Source organism: Ochotona princeps, chromosome 3 (genome assembly GCF_030435755.1).
Source record: "Ochotona princeps isolate mOchPri1 chromosome 3, mOchPri1.hap1, whole genome shotgun sequence".
Taxonomy (NCBI): Eukaryota; Metazoa; Chordata; class Mammalia; order Lagomorpha; family Ochotonidae; genus Ochotona; species Ochotona princeps.
Window position 1 is genome coordinate 46085612 of NC_080834.1, and position 6914 is coordinate 46092525.

The following is a 6914-nucleotide window of genomic DNA, read 5'->3' on the forward strand; positions in this document are numbered from 1 at the left end:
TATTGATGGGTGAATGCAGAAAATATGGAGAATGTTTTTGTTCAATATTTTATCATTTTTAATTTCAATGAAAATTTTGCATAAAATAATACAAATAAAATTTCCTTTAAAAAGCATTGGAGTTATCTAATGGGATTTAAAATTAAATGTTCTTACACAGCAAGAGATAGTTTTTCAGACTCAAAAAATCATATGGTAACTAATAAAAATGAAGCTCTACTATCTTCTGTTATAAAAATATCCATTTGCACAGGGATTTGACACAGCCAATAAATCACTCATCTCCTATCGTTATCTAAATGATTCACATTGTTTGAATGTTTGGTTTATCTACCCACAGTTTTGGATGCTGAACAATCTACATAATAAGAACCAAAATGTATAATGTAGACACTAAATTAATGGTATGTGTGGCTTGCTTTAAATCTCATTTACCTCTATATTCAACAGTTTTCAAAAAAATATCAAGGTTTGTCTAAGCAATAACCATGCTTTCCAATTCATTATGCAAATGTAGATACATTGAAATATATTAAAAAGAGAATTCCAGTTTTTCCACTGTTTTGAAAATGCAGATAATTCACATATGCAAATATTCCATTACAATTTTAAGTTCATTTCAGCACAATGAGCTTGTGTCTGAAAATTCTTATTACAAATTGGCTCTTCAGTTATCCATTTAATTACTAGCAGGCTTTTTAAATAGCTGCACTGTCCTTTTGTATTCAAAATGGATTGAAAAAGCCTGACTTTTTCTTGGATGCTCACGGGTCTTTTTCTAAAGGAGAATAGTCTTTGTGAGAGATCATGACCCCAATGTGAGACTGTTTAAAGATATTTAAAATAGATAAAATTATTACTGCATACAAAAGGTCTTATTTCAAAACACTTATTTCAATCACAAATAACAGTAGGAACATAGATACAAAATGGCTAGTTTTGAACTTAATTTGCAATACAGGTCCTACTGGTATTTTTAACAAAAGGAAAGAAATAAGTGGACTTATAATTATGTACGTTTTGAAAGTTCTTTTGTAACACATTTTACACAGAATTATAAAACTCATGCTTTAAAAATTAGAGAGAACTCAGAATAATACATTTAGTTCTTTCAAGACAAACTTTAATAAAATCTATAACAATCCAAAGAAGTGTCTGATTTTGTTTTCATTGTGTATAGTTAAGTTTTTGTTAGCTTAAATGTGGGATGGGGGTGAAGGACCAAGCTTGAAGTTCAGAATACTTTTTTTTTTTTTTTAAGATTTATTTATTTTATCGGAAAGGCAGATGTACAGAGAGGAGGAGAGACAGAGAGGAAGATCTTCCGTCCGAAGATTCACTCCCCAAGTGACCGCCGTGGCCGGTGCTGCGCTGATCCAAAGCCAAGAGCCAGGAACTTCTTTCTGGGTCTCCCATGTGGGTGCAGGGTCCCAAGGCTCTGGGCCATTCTCGACTGCTTCCCCAGGCCACAAGCAGGGAGCTAGATGGGAAATGGAGCTGCAGGGATTAGAACCGGCTACCGTATGGTATCCTGGCACGTTCAAGGCGAGGACCTTAACCATTACGCTATCATGCCGGGCCCCTGGGTACTTTCTAAATGAGGCACTAAAACTTCTTTAAATTGCAATTCCTAGTTGGAACAATTAGCTCTGAGTAGAGAGTAACAAAACAGCTTGTATTTGATTATGTTGGTTCATATGGAAAGCCTTGGTTCCTGAATCAGGCATTTCCCTGAGCAACTCAAAAGACAGGTCATTTTCTCAGCTTATAAAAGGTATGCTCTTTCCCAGCTTTGAACGTTAGACTGTCTCTGAACGTTTCTAAATTATCATCATAAAATGACATAGAGCTACTATTGCGTCAATCAGTTGTGTCATGATTCCCACCTAGAATCTCTGGAAACTTATGAAATTGAAACATTAGCAGGATATAATATTTTGAAGCAAATAAAATCAATAGTCCTGAAAAACCATCTCTTTCTGTATCTTGATTGCACAAGCATCAGAACAAGAAATTGCCCTTGAGTCCCAGTGCTCAGCTGTTTCCTTCCGGGTTGGTGATGAGGCTAAGTTCCTTGAAACCATGGCCCCCAAACGCCCAGCTTCGTTCCAGCCGCAAAGGAAGAAGCCCAGACCGGCTCCAGGTCCCAAGCCAGCGGACCCAGCAACCTCTCAGGATCTGGCCGAGCGGAAAAAGAACAAGAAGCAATTGAACATGTCGATGAAGTGCAGAATGAAATAGACTTAATGAACAAGCCAACGAGGAGATTTTAAAAGTGGAACAGAGCTCTAACAAACTCCTCCAACCATGTTTTCAGAAGATGTCAGAATTGATTGCCAAAATCCCAAATTTTTGGGTAACAACTTTTGTCAACCATCCACAAGTGTCTGCACTGTTGGGGGAAGAGGATGAGGAGGCGCTGCATTATCTCACCGGAGTCGAAGTGACAGTTTGAAGGTATTAAATCAGGTTACAGAATAGATTTTTGCTTTGATGAAACCCTTACTTTGAAAATAAAGTTCTTTCCAAAGAATTCCATCTGAACGAGATTGGTGATCCTTCCTGAAAGTCCACTGAGATACAATGGAAATCCGGAAAGGACCTGATGAGGCGGTCAAGTCCAACACAGAACAGAGCCAGCAGGAAGCGGCAGGAGGAGCCCGAGAGCTTCTTCACCTGGTTCACCGACCACTCGGACCAGCTGGGCGAGGCCATCAGGACAACTGGCCCAACCCGCTGCAGTACGTCTTGGTTCCAGATATGGATGATGAGGAAGGGGAGGAGAAGGTGACGATGATGAAGAAGGATTGGAAGACATCGACGAGGCAGGGGATGAGGATGAAGATGAAGAAGGAGAGAAGGATGAAGGAGAAGAAGGAGTGGAGGATGAAGGAGAAGATGCCTCACAGAAAACACTGATGGATTCCAACCTTGTGTGTGTGTGTGTGTGTGTGTGTGTGTGTGTGTGTGTGTGTTTAATTTCTCCAGTCCCTGGGAGCAAGTTGCTGTCCTATTTTTTTTCGCTCTGTGCTAACTCCCTGGTTTTGAGGTCTCTTTACTCCATGGTTATCACCTTATTGTGGGTTAATACCTTACGCAGAATATAATGGGAAAATAACCTCTTGCCCCTATCTGTTCCAAATTTCATTTTCTTTTTTTTCTTTTTTTTATTTTATTTAATTACATTGTATTATGTGACACAGTTTAATAACTACTGGGATACCCCCACCCCTCCCGACACCCTCCCCCCATGTTGGGTTATTCCACCTTGTTACATAACCACAGTTCAAGCTCAGTTGAGATTCCCTCACTGCAAGCATATACCAAACATAGAGTCCAGCATCTTGCTGTCCGGCCTAGTTCAACGGCTTCTAAGGGAGACCCTTCCCATATACCATCAGCAAAAATTTACATCATTATGGAATTAGTTGGCATAGTAATGAGTAACCAATATGTTAAAAATCAATGCGAGTTCTTAACCACATTCTGTGACCACCTCATTGACATTTCAATTTTAGTTTATACACAACTTATAACATAACATACATAGCATTACATGTTTTACATAACATCATATCATCTTAAATTAACGCAAACATGTGGTATCTAACCTTTTGCGATTGGCTCATTTCCTCTTGTCTCCACAAACTGTTTAGAATCACCATCACCGTGCTCTGTGGAAAAACCAAACCTTCTGCTCCCCTGGCTCAGCCGAGAGCTAGCGGCTGCTAGGCCCCTGACTAGTTGTGCATAAAATTACAGTTTTTCCCTCTTTTCTCATTATATTGGGCTCAGAGATTACACTCTGTCTCTATGTGAATGCAGACAGTTCTCATTCACCAACATGTATCTGTCTACTTTCTCTTAAAAAAAAAAATACCTTAAAAAAATGGGGTTCTAGAAGGTCAGCGAAGGATGGGTTTGAGATGTTTGGGTGGGTTCCGTGGGCATTCTGACAACACGGCTTCTCCCTTGACCTGTTTCATTGCCATGTTTAACAGACATCCTTGCAGTTTAAGGTGACACTTTAAAAAACCAAAAATAAACTTCTCTGCTAATGATGACTTAAGCCCTGCCACTTGATGGGAGAATCAGCAGAACCTGTAGGATCTTACTTGGAATTGACATTCTCCATTGTAATTTTGTTCCTGTTTATTTTTAAATTTTCTTTTTGTTTCACTGGACAAGAAAAGATGCTCAGTTTTAAATGTTAAAAAGTGTACAATTTGATGGGCCCGGCGGCGTGGCCTAGAGGCTAAAGTCCTCGCCTTGGAAGCCCCGGGATCCCATATGGGCGCCGGTTCTAATCCCGGCAACTCCACTTCCCATCCAGCTCCCTGCTTGTGGCCTGGGAAAGCAGTTGAGGAAGGCCCAATGCATTGGGACCCTGCACCCGCGTGGGAGACCCGGAAGAGGTTCCTGGTTCCTGGCTTTGGATTGGCGCGCATCGGCCCGTTGCGGCTCACTTGGGGAGTGAATCATCAGACAGAAGATCTTCCTCTCTGTCTCTCCTCCTCTGTATATATCTGGCTGTAATAAAATGAATAAATCTTTTAAAAAGAAAGTGTACAATTTGCTTTGTTACAATAAAACTAAATGTGTACAAGAAAAACAAACAAAAAAAGAAATTGCTTTCATAATTAAGCTGTTATAATTCAAGAACCAAAAGTTATGCTACATGTATTATGGCTCATTCGATGTTCTGAGGCGCTAGTCATATTAGAATCTTGTATTATATTTGTTTAATCAATAAAAATAAATAACACTGTGACTAAACGTTTTACTTGGGTTTTTCATTACCTTGACTCGATCTTATAAAAAACTTGACTTATGTATTTTATCTATATATCTATTTAAAATATAATTTATTTCTTTCCGCTACTTTTATACAGAAACTTTTAAGAGTTTTCAAAGTTGTCAAATCTCTAAAACCTATCACAATAGAACTGCTTGTAATAAGTAGATGTTACCTCTCAAAGTCTATATTATCTTGAAGTTAAAATCAGGGATTGGATCTGGGCATTAAATTCAGCTTCTCTCTCTCTCTCTCTCTCTCTCTCTCTATATATATATATATATATACGATATATTATATAGGTATATAATATTCATGTCTATATGAATTTTCTCTGTGAGGTTAAATAATGGATATACATTTTAATTAGCCACCTAACCATGTTTTAAGTCAGCTGGAAAGTATTTTACCCCACACTTTTGATGTTCAATTTCTTTGACCAACACTTTTTAAATTTTTACTTATTTCTATCTCTATGTAATTTGCAAGGCAAGAAACAGACAGAGGCTGGTTCACTCTCCAATCATTCTGCCGACTCTCTGATTCAGGCCAATGCCAGGAGTCTAGAACTCAATCTGTGTCTCCTACATAGGTAGCAGAAACTAAGTGTTGTTACTTCAAAGGGTGTGAAAAGCTAGCAAACTGGAATCTAAAATGGAGCTACTCATCGAGCTTTGATATGGGATGTAGCACAAGCAGCATCCAAACCAGCGCACCGATCTCCTGCCCGCTACCAGCTTTGGTTTTTGTTGTTTGTTTGTTTATCAGAGATAGACACAGAGAGAACTCTTCATCTGTTGGTTCACTTCTGAAATGCCAGCAATGATTAAAACTGAACCTGGATACACGTACGACAGTTGCTGAGCTGGGAACAGAAATTCAGCCCAGGTCTCCCACATTTAAACTGTCACCACTGCCTCTCAGCATAATGAAACTGGAATCAGAGGCAGGATCCAGGCATTGAATTCAGCCTCTTGGTATAATTAGGTGAATTTTCTCTGGACACATTTGTATTGCAGTTTGCCACATGCATCTTGCGGTCTTTTTAATCCTCATTTAATTCTTTGGAAAGAATGGAAGTAGCTGCACAATAATAAAAAAAAGCTAAAAAATGAGATATGGAATTTTATGTTAAACAGACAAGCTGTGTTGCTTAGTAAAATCGTTTGCTAGGCACTATATTCAGTAAATAATTGCAAATACAATTTGACAAACATGAATATGTAATTGCATAATCTGTTATATGCCAACCTAGACACAGACAGTTTCTATGAACTTGAAGAAGAATTTGTACTGGCTGACTTCCTTTTACATAATACCTCAACTATGCTTCTCTTCCCTTTTTTGTTTTTCAAATTCACTTATATTTATTGGAAAGGCATATTTACAGAGCTATCTGGGTGTGATGACTCAGAAGCTAAATTCTTGCCTTGATTGTACCGGAATTCCATGAGGGAGCCAGTTTCTGTCATGGCTGCTCCACTTCTTATTCAGCATCCTGTTTGTGACCAGAGAAAGCAGTGAAGGATGGCCCAAATCCTTGGGACCCTGCACCCATGTGGGAAACCTGGAAGAAGCTGCTGGCTCTGGGCTTCAGATCAACTCAGTCTGGTCTCTGCTGCTACTTGGGGAGTGAATCAGTGGATGAAAGATCTTTGTCTCCATCTGTCTTTCTCTCTGCAAATGCACATTTCCAATGAAAATTAATGACTGTTACAAAAAAGGAAAGAACACACACACACACACACACACATTCACACACACTTTAGTTCGTTGGTTCACTCCCTAAATTGCCTAATTGCTGTAGCTGATTTGACGTGCAGCATATAGCCAGTATCCTTTTCTGGGTCTCCCAATGTATACAGGATCCCAAGGCCCTAAGCTATCTTCCACTGCTCTTCCAGGCCATAAACAGTGAGCTGGATGGGAAGTGCAACAGGCAGCATATGAACTGTCCATATGGGATCCCAGTGTGTGCAATGCAAAGATTAGCCCATTGAGCCAACCCATGAATCCCTTACCCACTATTCTGAGGGTTAACTAACAATAGCTGTCACAAATCTTCATAGGCCTGCTCTTGACTGAATAGTGGCACTTCATTAGGAAATCACACCACCAC

The 6914-nt window shown here is 39.3% G+C and overlaps 1 pseudogene; it reads left to right on the top strand.

The window, feature by feature from the left end:
• The first annotated feature begins 2082 nt into the window (after positions 1-2082).
• On the top strand, positions 2083-3732 carry LOC131479856 (protein SET-like; annotated as a pseudogene).
• The last annotated feature ends 3182 nt before the right edge of the window (positions 3733-6914 follow it).